Genomic DNA, 13658 nt, shown 5'->3' with positions numbered 1-13658 from the left:
TGAAATATCTCATTGGAAAAACAACTGACCTGGAAAATAGATCCAGGAGAGACAATTTAAAAATTGTGGGACTACCTGAAAGCCATGATCAAAAAAAGAGCCTAGACATCATCTTTCATGAAATTATCAAGGAAAACTGCCCTGAGATTCTAGAACCAGAGGGCAAAATAAGTACTCAAGGAATCCACAGATCACCACCTGAAAGAGATCCAAAAAGAGAAACTCCTAGGGACATTGTGGCCAAATTCCAGAGTTCCCAGGTCAAGGAGAAAATATTGCAAGCAGCTAGAAAGAAACAATTCAAGTACTGTGGAAATACAATCAGGATAACACAAGACTTAGCAGCTTCTACATTAAGGGATGGAAGGGCATGGACCAGGATATTCCAGAAGTCAAAGGAACTAGGACTAAAATGAAGAATCACCTGCCCAGCAAAACTGAGTATAATACTTCAGGGGAAAAACTGGTTTTTCAATGAAATTGGGGACTTTCAAGCATTCTTGAGGAAAAGACCAGAGCTGAAAAGAAAATTTGACTTTCAAACACAAGAATGAAGAGAACCAGGAAAAGGCAAACAGCAAAGAGAAGTCATAAGGGACTTATAAAAGTTGAACTGTTTACATTCCTACATGGAAAGACAATATTTGTAACTCTTGAAACTATTCAGTATCTGGATACTGGGTGGGATTACACACACACACATGCATATGCACACACACATAGAGACAGAGTGCACAGAGTGAATTGAAGAGGATGGGATCATATCTTAAAAAAATGAAATCAAGCAGTGAGAGAGAAATATATGGGAGGAGAAAGGGAGAAATGGAATGGGGCAAATTATCTCTCATAAAAGAGGCAAGCAAAAGACTTATTAGAGGAGGGAAAAAGAGGGGAGGTGAGAGAAAAACATGAAGTTTACTCTCATCACATTCCACTAAAGAAAGGAATAAAATGCACACTCATTTTGGTATGAAAACCTATCTTACAATACAGGAAAGTGGAGGAGAAGGGGATAAGCAGGGTGGGGGGGATGATGGAAGGGAGGGCATGGGGAGGAGGGAGCAATTTGAGGTCGACACGCATGGGGAGGAATAGGATCAAAAGAGAGAATCGAAGTAATTGGGGGCAGGATAGGATGGAGGGAAATATAGTTAGTCTTACACAACACGACTATTATGGAAGTCATTTGCAAAACTACACAGATTTGGCCTGTATTTAATTGCTTGCCTTCCAAAGGGAGGGATTGGGGAGGGAGGGAGGAAAAGAAGTTGGAATTCAAAAGTTTTAAGGACAACTGTTGAGTACTGTTCTTACCACTAAGAAATAAGAAATACAAGTAAAGGGGTATAGGAAGTTATTTGGCCCTACAGGACAGAGGAGAGGATGGAGACAAGGGCAGAGAGGGATGATAGAGGAGAGAGCAGATTGGTGATGGAGGCAATTGGAATGCTCGGTGTTTTGGGGTGGGGGGAGGGGACAAGGGCGGAGAAAACTTGGAACCCAAAATTTTGTGAAAATGAATGTTAAAAGTTAAATAAATAAATTAAAAAAAGGTAAAAAAAAGAAAGAAAAAAGAGTTCTTACTCTCTGTAAAACAAAGAAAGAAATTGTACTTACTAAAATCTTCTACCCAGAGGTCATGTAGAAACAAGTCTGAGTGGCTATCAATGAGTCTGTGGCTAAGTGAGTCTGCTTCGGTGTGCAAAAATAAGGTATAGAGTTGCTATAAAGAAAATGCAAGGAAGTATCTGTCTGTTATTAATCAATTTCCTTTCTACTTGTGGATCAGCTTCTCTTAGATTCTATTTGAATAAAATCCAGGAAAGAATATATAGTAACTGAAAAGGAAAGGTAGTTGAGAAGAGTGCATCATTCTAATCACATAAAAATTGGAAGGTTCATATTGATAAATTAAATATAACTCAGGAGGCTGTTCCTTCCCCAATAATCCCTCACATCATTGTATATTAATGGTAAGCAGGTAGTTTTCCAGATTATTTACTCCCAAAATCTGTCCAAGAATCTTAACCCCCCAGAGTTTAAGGGACTGGGATAGTTTTATTTTGCAGTGACTTTCTGGGAATATGGCATGTTTGTGTTCCTACCAGTATAAAATAGGAGCTATGAATGTACATTTTATAGATTGCACTCTATACTGAATTGGAAGGGGAAAGTACTAGGGGCATATATTTCTATCTATTTTTTTAGTGATAATAAAGTGTTCTTTGAAAGACGAGGAGGAATTTATGATTCAGAAGATTGTAAATCATACCTTATGTTTTTCAGCATATATGTGGTGAGCTAGAGTACATAATGAAGTATATATTCAGAGGCAATGGAGATCTTTTTATTTCTTAGAGAAAAGCATTGCTTCAAGGAAAGAAAAAATATCTGAGGAAGGAAAGGTAAGTTTTAATCTGTACTAGAAGATTTGGGAATAGAAAAAAATTACAAAGAAGGGAAGAACTACCTCACTTTTTAGCTAAAAGACTTTAAATGGAAAAAGTTGAGAACAGGAGGAAAGTGTTTGTGTAGATCTACTAAGCATATTGCTAAATCCAACATAGTTCTTATTACTATAGTAATAAGAAAAGAATGAGAATGAAGAATAAGAAGAAAAGAATACTTTCAGGAGAAAATAATCAGATAAGCAGTCCAGCAATAAAAAGGGCCTAAGAATTTTATATACACTAAGCACAAAGAACGGATAATAAAGAAGACAAAATAGATCCCAACTCATGAAGAAAATTTGACCTCAGTGGTACTGTTGAGATGTTGAGATTAAGTATTTATGACAAGGGTATGCTTCTGGAAGTGTACACCATTTTCACAATGAACAGAGGCAGGGAAAAGACATTGCATATTAAAGAAGATTTATCCATATGAAGATATGTAATATCCTGGGATCTTGTGGGAAGGAATATGGTATAGGACACCTGAGTGAAGATCACTGGAAGGAGAATCAGAGGTGACATTGCTGCGGGAATATAATTCAAATAATGTAGACACAAGGAATAATTTAGACGAAAAGTTTGGACATCAGATTACAAGCATGACATGGTGGTGTGATGTTAGATTGATAGGGAATTCACAATAGCTGGATATTGAATGGGGATGTCTGTCAAACCCGAGCAGTTGAGAAATTTGTGCTTTGATGAAATGAAAAGGTTTTTTTTCTTTAAATGGAAGGGGGAGATGATAAGGAACTGACTATTAACTGCATTTGGTGGGCCTGATTTTGACTGTTGATGAGGAAATGATTACTCATGTAGAAAGGATGGGAATTCTGAGGGATAAGTAACTATTTTATCATGAATTTTGTGATATAGAAGATAAGAAAAAATACACACACTCTGATTTGTGCCATATATTTAAGGAGAGAAGAAAGGATGGGCAAGATTCAATGCTTTAATATTATTAAGTGTATAGTTGGTGCAGGTGATAGACTTGTCTGGAAGATCTGAGTTCAAATCTTGCAACCCACATTTACAGTTTTGGCGGTTCAGATAAGTCACTCAATTCTTGTAGCCCTAGCTTCTTCATCTTCAGTATGGTAACTAAAATAGCACCTACCTCATAGGGTTGACAAGAGCATCAAATGAGATAATATGTGCATGTATCTCTCTATATAAATATAAATACGGATACATATATACATATATATGTATACATACATACACATGGTACTCTGTAAATCCAAAAATGTTATATAAATGTCAGCTCTTATTATTATGATTATTATTATATCAAGGTCTATTGGCTTTAATTCGTTGGAAACATTGCCAAGATTAAGTATGTGATCATCTTGTTTGTATGGTTAAAGTGGGGTGGAGAAGTACATCATGAAATTGAGTATGTTGAGGAACAAGGAGATTAGGGGGGTTGAGAGTATCAAAATGTATGTAGACATGCCTTACTATGAGAAAAAGACTAAAAGTCAGGAGTATTTCCTTCTGGAAAGAAAGAATGTGTTTTGAAGATCATCTGCCATTGGTTACCAGAATTTTGATTAGGTGGTAGATAAGATCTGAGTGAACCTTAGAGGAGGATAGATTACTGAGTCAGGGAAGTACAGGAAGTGCTTTAAAATGGTAATAAAAAACAATTTCTACTACCCCATTTAAATCAGTCAGGTGAGGGAATGAATGAAAATAAAGCTGGTGTTGGTAAGGGAGGCCAGGAATTGTGCGTAATTAGGAAGGAGATGGGTTTCATTGAGAGCTGGAAGATGGAATGAATGGGAAAGGAAAGTCTTAAAGATAAAAACTAGTTTGTAACCTATGGAGCAGTATTCCAGAGGATACAGTAGAAGGGTTGGGTAACTTAAAAGTGGAATTGGTAAAATTGGGTTGTGGGGAGTAGGAATAAGGAATTGGACAATGGAGTGTCCAGAACAGGGTTTGAAAGGTAACAGGGGTGGTTGTGGTTCAGAATGTCATGGAGAATGCGTTAATCATCAAGGAATGAGTGCATATAGGTTGTCAATGTCCATAAGGTTTTTGCTTTATATTGGAGTTCTTTCAAGACCTTAGTTAATTTATGTAGGGACCAGCACTGGAAGGTGAATGAATAGTGTCATTCCTCTTTCCCTCAAATCCAGAGACAAGACTGGGAAAATGATGAAATATTCTTACTTTTCTTCTGAGAAGTGTGGAGACTGGAATACAATGTAATAATAAAATGATGTTAAGGTGGTAATGAATTTAAAGTTTATGTATGTATGACAAAATTTGGAGATGCAAATCTGGTAAAAGGAAAATTAGCATGAAATAAGGTTATGAAAGAGAGTAAAATGGAGTTCAATATTTCTACATGTGCTTTACCAGGTGGTGTAATGGTTATAGCCCTTTGCTTGGAGGAAGGAAAGACCTGAATCTGAATTCTGCCTCAGAGACTTACTGTAATCTTGGACAAGTCATTTAACATCTCTCTGCCTCAGTTTCCTTATCTATTTTTGTCCATCCATTTTTTAGTCATGTCCAACTCTTTGTGATAATTTTGGGATTTTCTTGGCAGATATCATGAAGAACTTTGCCATTTCCTTCTCTAGTGCATTTTACAGATGAGGATACTGAGGGAAAAAAAGACTGAGTGACCTCCCAGGGTCACACAGATAGTAAGTGTCTGAAGTCAGATTTGAACTCAGGTCTTCTTGACTCTAGGCCTCATACTTTATCCACTGTGATACCTAGCAGTTTCCTCATCTGTAGGGTGTTCATAATAATATCATGTACGTCACAAGGTGGTTTTGAGGATAAGATGAGTTAAATATGTAAAGTGCTTTGAAAGCATTAAAAAAGTTGTATAAATAGTAGCTGTTGTTTTCCAGTTAATATCTATGTATGTTTTATTGTTATTCAGTTACCTGCTACTTTCACTTTATCCTCATATTACAGTACTATTATTATACATGGTTTCTAACCTATTACTTTGCTGTCAATTGGATGATCTTATTCTAATTTGAATACCTAAGAGCTAGTAAGTAACATGGGAAGAGGGAACCCTACTTACTACCAATCTGACCTAGAGAAAATTATTTAACTTCTATGGTCCTGAGTTTCTTCATCTTTAAAATGAGGGTTTTTGATTAGTTGAGCTCTAAACCTATGATCCTAATGATTAAGGAGTGGTTTTATTGAAACACCTCTCATACTTACATAAACCTCATTTAGGAAAATATTCACTTTTACGAGAAAAGTAATTTATATATAAAAATGACATTTGTACTTTTTGCCTTCTCCTGCCCTTCCATGTACTACCATGGGAATGATAGTAGGAGAAGGTGAAAGAAAAAAGGGAGATATTTCTGGAAACAGAAATATCCTAGAACTTGTCACTGATTTCCTATTTGGAGTGGGATAGTGATGGTGCTTGGGAGCAGGGTGAGATTGGGAAAATGGCTTTTCAGAGTTTGTAATATATTTAGTGTGAATATAATATTGTAGATAGTGCACTACAGTATGACCCAAAGAACATGTGGGGTCTTCAGAAGCCATCAGAGACTCTTGTATTGTGAGTTTTCCTGAGGTAGAAAACTATTAATATCAACAGTGGGCCAACTGTGAATTCTACACATAATTAGGAAAAACAAAAGGAAAATCTTGGAGCAAGTGACAACCTCCAGTCCAAGTAGAAGCTAAAAACAGAATCCTGAGGCCTCCTGGCATTTCATCTAGTTTGTAGTAACACTCATCATAACGCTTGAGAAAATTAAGAAAAAAAAGACCTTTCCTTTATCTTCATTCCCCATATTGTTTTTACTGTGCATATTTTAATTTTGGTAAATTTACTGGACAATATTGAACTTCCCCATTACACAAAGACAACAGGCTTCTCTTAGGAGAAATCATAACTTCAAAGCCTTAAGTATCTAATACAAATTGTGAGACATAAGAAGGCAATGTGTTGGAGATCCTTCTGACCATTAACACCAGAAGCTGTCTTGGTGACTGGCAGATACAAGAGTATTTCTATGGACAAGGAATTCTGTATGGGTACTGAGTTGGAGAAAATGCTTTCCAAAAATAAACATTATTAAATATTCCAGTTTGAGTATCTGCAGAAGATGTGGTATGAGTGGTTTTGTTGAACTATAGTGAAGTGCAATCCAAGGAATTGGTATAGCAAGAAATCATGTTGCAGACATCAGAAACTAAGGTACTCTAAAGAGATATGGTTTGTAGTATCAGGTTGGAATACAACTCCATGAATGACCCTGGATCAATTCATGCTCCTCACTGGTCCTCACTTTTCCTCTCATCTATAGGGCTATGCCTCATTGGGAATATTTTAGATAAAGGAGAAAAGATATTTATGCAGATGTCAGTGACTTCATTATGAGGACCCTGTGCTCCCATTCTTTTATTAATTTGCAATAGAGAATTTTAGATTCTATTTTCTTTCTACCTTAGCCCCATCTATTTCCTGTCCCTGAAGCAAATGCAGATTCAAATTCTATGTGACTCTCTGAAGCAGAACACACAGTTCCTCACTTACCTCTCATGGAAAAAGTAGGTCATTCCTCATTTCCACTGGGTCTTCTATGGTCAGCTGAAAGTCTGAAATGATCAAGTGGAAGCTTGTCAGGAAAAATTTACAATGGGCCCCCTGACTATCTCTTGCTCTCATGTGTGAGCAAAGGAATAGAAGCTGCTAATCAAGAAGTTGCTTATTTTACCTCCTGGCCAGAAATGGGAAGCAAACAGAAGTCTAGAGCTTGAGGAGCTCAGAATTTGCCAAGTTTTGAGAAAAAAGTCACATAGAGTATGAAGCACAGTAGGAGAAATGATAAAAGAATGAAAAAGAAAGATCTTACTATATTCAGGTTTTATTGTCTTTTAGGAAGAATGAAAACACTAAGAGCTATATTCCTGAGGGAGTACCTCTACTATCCTATCAAATACAACCACTTGAGATTGGATCTGTGCCTCATCTCAGTTCAGATGGCATTCTTTGATTACCTGAGAAGGCAACTTCATGGACCTGCTATTCCAAGGTCATTGCATTTAATAAGTCCCAGAGAGGACACTTCTTGACTTGATTTCCATGATTCTGTTACCTGCTTACAAGCAATCTTGTGTCCTAAGGGCTATTCTCTTTTTTGGAGGGGTGTGGGGGTTAGTGTATATTCATAACTTTTTATTTACATGAATAAATAAGATAAAAGTGAAACAATAAATTTGTATGTTGGAACTTCACTCATTTGTTAATGAAATGAAGGAGTTATTGATTGAATCAGATAATAGTTTTTGAAAACTTGAAGAACCTTTCCACAATTTTTTGTTCCATTCACTATATAATTACTACAGACTTGAAAGTTTTAAGCTGAATCTGCATTAACATTTTCTCCATCATTTTCTTCTTCTTTCAAAAATTTATTTATTTAAACTTAGTTTTCAACAGACACTTCAAAAAGATTTTGAGTTCCAAATTTTCTCCCCTTCTGTCCCTCCCTTCTGTGCACCCCAACACAGTGTGCATTCTGATTACCACTTCCCCCAATCTGCCCTTTCTTCTATCACACCCCTCCCTTCCCTTATCCCCATTCCCTCTATTTTCTTGTAAGGCAAGATAGATTTCTATATCTCATTGCCTGTATATCTTATCTCCCAGTTGCATGGAAAAACAATTTTTAACATTTGTTTTCAAAACTTTGAGTTCCAACAACTCTCCCTTTCTCCCTCCCACCCAACCTTGCTGAGAAGGCAAGAAATTTGATATAGGTCATACTTGTGTAGTTTCGGAAAACACTTCCATAGCAGTCATATTGTAATAGACTAACTATATATTCACTCCATCCTACCCTGCCCCCCATTTATTCTACTCTCTTTGACCCTATCCCTCCTCAAAATTGTTTACTTCTAATTACCCCTTCCTCCCATTTGTCCTTCTTTTTATCATTCCTCCAACACCCTCTTATCCCCTTCCCCCCTATTTTCCTAGTGTAAGACAGATCTTCATACCAAATTGAATGTGCACATTATTCCCTCCTTAAGCCAAATGTGATGAGGGTAAGGTTCACTCTTTCCCTCTCACCTCTTGTCCCACGTTGAAAGCTTTTTTTCTTGCCTCTTGTATATGAAAGATAATTTGCCCCATTCTATTTCTCCCTCTCTCCTCCCAATATATTCCTCTATCACCCCTTAATTTTATTTTTTTAGATATCATCCCTACCTATTCAACTCACCCTGCATGCTCTGTCTATATGTGTATAATTCCTCCAACTACCCTAATGTTGACAAAAGTCTCAAGAATTACAAATATTATTTTTCCATGTAGGAATGTAAACAGTTCAACTTTAGTAAGTCCCTTATGATTTCTCTTTCCTATTTACCTTTTCATACATCTCTTGATTCTCTTTTTGAAAGTCAAATTTTCTATTCAGCTCTGGTCATTTCAACAAGAATGCTTGACATTCCTCTATTTCATTGAATGATCATCTTTCCCCCTGAAGTATTATACACAGCTTTGCTGGGTAAGTGATTTGTGGTTTTAATCCTAGCTCCTTTGACACCTGAAATATCATATTCCAAACCCTGTAATCTCTTAATGTAGAAGCTGCTAGATCTTGTGTTATCCTGACTGTATTTCCACAAAATTCGAATTGTTTCTTTTTGGCTGCTTACAATATTTTCACCTTGTCCTGGGAGCTATGGAATTTGGCTACAATATCCCTAGGATAATTCCTTTTGTTATCTCTTTCAGGATGCTATGGTTGGATTCTTTCAGTATCTGTTTTATCCTCTGGTTGTAGAACATCAGGGCAGTTTTCCTTGATAATTTCTAGAAAGATGATGTGTAGGCTCTTTTTTTGATTATGGTTTCCAGGTAGTCCCATATTAAAATTGTTTCTCCTAGATCCATTTTCCAGGTCAGTTGTTTTTCCAATGAGATATTTCACTTGGCCTGCTATTTTTTCATTCTTTTGCCTTTGTTTTATAATTTCTTGATTTTTCATAAAGTCATAGCTTCCATCTGGTCCATTCTAATACTTAAGGACTTATTTTCTGCAGTGAATTTTTGGACTCCTTTTCCATATGCCCAGTTCTGCTTTTTATTTTATTTTTATTTTTTTATTATTCATTTTTAACACAGTTTATAACAGATAAAGCAATTCAAACTTTTGGTCAGGTAATACCTCTTTTTAAAACATTTACAATATGAACCACAAAAGATTTTTTTTTTAAACATTAATAATATATATGTTGCTAACTTCACAAGCTCTTGGCCTAATTGTCTCCATAGTATTACTATTAAGTATTACTAAGAATTAAAGGACCCTAACTTATCATTGTTGGTCTAAAATCCTATGCCTAATAGCTTAATTTTTGACAACCTTGGATGTTCCCCTACCCATAATCTATAATTGACTAGATCTGGTATTAAGCTTACAAACCTTTTGACTATAGGAAATTGTCACCAATAGTAAGGATATTGCAGGGATACAATATCTCTCCAACTTTATGTCAATTCCAGGCAGGATTAGATTATCCAGTTGCATTCAGTCAGGCTTAAAGTCTGCCAGGTGTCAGTGGGGAAATTGAGTCAGGAGAATCCCACCTCAGCCCATGCTGAGTTTTCATATTAAATTTAGTGAGCATGTTATTCCCTCCTTCAGCCACACATGGGGAGAGTAGCTTTATTTTTCCCCCTCTCCCCTTCTCCCTTATCTCCTCCATTGAATAAGATTTTTCTTATCTCTTTTATGAGTTATAGCCTACACCATTCCACCACTCCCTTTCTCTTCCCAGAATTTTCCTCCTTCACCCCTTAATTTGTATTTTATTTTTTTGTGTGTGTGGATATCATCCCTTCTGATATAACACACTCTGTACTCTCTATGTACCTATGTGTGTGTGTTTGTGTGTATGTACAATCTCTCCAACTAAGCAAATACTGAGAAAAAAATTCAAGAGTTAAAAATATGTTCTTTCCATGTAGTAATGTAAACAGTTCTGCTTTAGAGAGTCTTTTAAGATTTTTCTTTTCTGTTTACCTTTTCATGCTTCTCTGGATTCTTGTCTTGGGAAGTCAAATTTTTAAATACAGATCTGGTCTTTTCCTCAACATGAATTCTTAAAAGTCATCTGTATCACTGAATGACCATTTTTTCCCTTAAAGTATTATATTCAGATTTGCTGGGTAGGTGATTCTTGGTTTCAATCCCAGTTCCTTTGACTTCGGAAATATCTCACTCCAAGCCCTTCGATCACTTAATGTTGAAGCTGCCAGATCCTGTGTTATCCTGATTGTATTTCCCCAGTACTCAAATTATTTCTTTCTAGCTGTTTGCAGTATTTTCTCCTTGATCTGGGAACTCTGAAATTTGGCCACAGTATTCCTAAAAATTTCTCTCTTCAGGTTTCCTTCAGGAAGTGATTGACGAATTCTTTCAATATCCATTTTGCCCTCTGATTTTATAACATCAGGGCAGTTTTCCTTGATAATTTCATGGAATATAATGTCTAGGCTCTTTTTTTGATCATGACTTTCAGGTAGTCCAATAATTTTTAAATTATTTCTCCTGGATGTATTTTCTGGGTCAGTTGTTTTTCCAATGAGTTGTTTCACCTTACCTTCTATTTTTTTCAAATTTTTGGTTTTGTTTACTAACTTCTTGGTTTAACTCATATTCATTCATTTCCCTGGACTCAGTTCTCTCTTTTAACAATTATTTTTTTCAGTGAGCTTTTGAACCTTCTCCTCCATTTGGATAATTCTTCTTTTTAAAACCTCCTTTTCCTCATTGGCTTTTTGGACCTCTTTTTCCAATTGAGTTAGCCTCTTTTTAAAGGTGCTATTTTCCTCAGCATTTTTTTTTGGTTGTCCTTTAATAAGCTGCTGACTTGTTTTTTAAGGTCTTCTATTACATGAGACAAGTTTAAGTTCCCTTTGGAGGCAGGGCCCTTGACTTCCTCTGACAGTATACCTTGGTCTTCCTCATCCAAAAAGATGGGGGGAGACACCTGTTTCCCAAGAAAGTAATCTTCTATGGTCTTATTTTTTTTCCCCTTCTCTGGGCATTTTCCCAACCAGTTACTTGACTTCTGAGTTTCCTCTCCACAGCCTCCTGGCCTCCAGTTTTGCTTAACCAGCACTTTGGGGCTGAGATTCAAAAGCTGCTCCCAAACTTCCAGTACTTTTGGCAGGGGTGGGGCTGCTATTCAGTGTGAGATTAAGTTCAACTGCTCAGGTCAGGTCAGGGCCTCCACATGGGGCTTAGTTCCCTCAGGGGTTTATGAGGAGACCTTCAACAATGGATTTGAGCTCCTGCCTTCTTTGGAAGCTCCTGTCTGCTCCTGCCTCCTCTGTTGCCTCCCAAGGGGGCCTGAGTTATGGGCACACCCCGCTCCCCTGTTGGCCAGCAAAAAAAGACTCTCTCACTGACCTTTGGTGCCTGTGGGTTGAGGGACCTGGGCTGCTGCTGGAAATTCTTCCCCTGAAGCCTCCCCGGATCTGCTCCTCTCAGTGCCATGTGGTCCAAGCAGGGCTGGGCTCTGCTTGGTGTCTGGTTTGCAACAGACCTTTCCCATCAGTTTTTCAGGTCTCTCTGGAACAGAAATCTCCTCCACTCCATTGTTTGGTGGTTTCTGATTCTCTGGAATTTGTTGAGAGTTCTTCTTTACAGGTATTTTATGGGCTGTGGGGGAGGAGCTAAGCGTCTGTGTGTCTTTCTACTCTGCCATCTTGGCTCTTCCCCCTTAGTCTATTTTTTAAGGTGTTATTTTCTTCAGCACTTTGGGGGGGTCTCCTTTAACAAGCTGTTTAATCATTTTTCATGATTTTCTTACATCACTCTCATTTCTCTTCCCACTTTTTCCTTTGCTTCTTGTACTTGATTTTCAGAATTCTTTTTAGCTCTTCTATGGACTGAGATCAATTCCTATTTTGCTTGTAAGCTTTATATTCAGGAGCTTTGACTCTGTTGTCTTCTTCTTGTTATATGTGTTGATCTTCCTTTACACGAAAATAAGATTTTATAGTCTGATTTTTTCCCCTTGCTGTTTGCTCATTGACCCAACCAATTACTTGATTTTTTAGTTCTTTGTTAATGTATTTTTCTGTTTCCAGTGTGAAGAATTGTGTAGTGTACTGTCCCAAGCCTCACGGTTTTTGTGTAGCTGTTTTCAAAGATAATCCTAGGGACCTGTGACTTTTCAGCATTTCCAAATCTGTATGATCAAAGGAGAGGTTTTTGCAACTCTCCTGATATGTACACTGGTCTTTGAGTAACCTCAGGCACTCTTTTATGCCTTGGAATTGTTAGGAGGATTCCCTCTCCACTGCTGCAAGCTCTACCCTACCAGTACTCTTCCTTGCCCCAGGACTCCCACCCAGGACTGAGACCCTGATCTAAGCAGGGCAAAGCAAGAGAATTCCAGCACTGGCAAAGAGATCCCTGCAATCACATTCTGATCAGTTGCTTGATTCCCCCACCATCTGTGGGAATGAGAGCTCTGTAAATAGCTCCTCCTCCTGCTGCTATGGCCAATATAGCCTTCACTGCTTCCATGAACATCATCCTATGGTTGAGATGAGACTGTGCTCCTTTCCACAGAGGTTTGACAGGCTTTTCCTACTGATATTCCAAGTTGTTCTTGGTGTTTTGCGTTGAGAAGTCTGGAAAACACTACAGTTGTCAATGATTCAGGGCCCTGAGTCCTGCTCAGGCCCTGTCTGTGCTGTCATGGCCAAAGCTGGACTGTGCTCTTCTCTCAGCCCAGTGCAACAGACCTTTCTTGTGGACTTTCTAGGTTGTCTTGGCCTGGAAATTTGTTTTATGCTGTGATTTTTGTGGGTTCTGCTGCTATAGGAATTATTTAGAGTACTTTTTACAGGTTTTTGGAGTGGTTTGGAGGAGAGCTAAAGTAGTTCCTTGCTTTTACTCTGCCACCTTGTATCTTTCCCCTCTTTACATTAATCTGGACAAGATTTAAATAGTCATTCCACATAACTCATTATTCACAAGTACTCCAACCTCTGCCATTTTGAATAAACTTTTCCCATCAACCAGGCTTAAATATGTGTAGAAAAAAAGTATCCTGTAGTCAGGAAAGTCCTGAATTTTGAATCTATCAAATTTGATTTCTTGGCCTTGATTTTTAATAGCTGTGTGAAGCTGGCAATCCATTTCACTTCTGTAGGACTCATATAAAATG

This window comes from Notamacropus eugenii, chromosome 1 (assembly GCF_028372415.1).
Source record: "Notamacropus eugenii isolate mMacEug1 chromosome 1, mMacEug1.pri_v2, whole genome shotgun sequence".
NCBI classification, from domain to species: Eukaryota; Metazoa; Chordata; class Mammalia; order Diprotodontia; family Macropodidae; genus Notamacropus; species Notamacropus eugenii.
Note: the sequence above shows the minus strand (reverse complement) of the source record.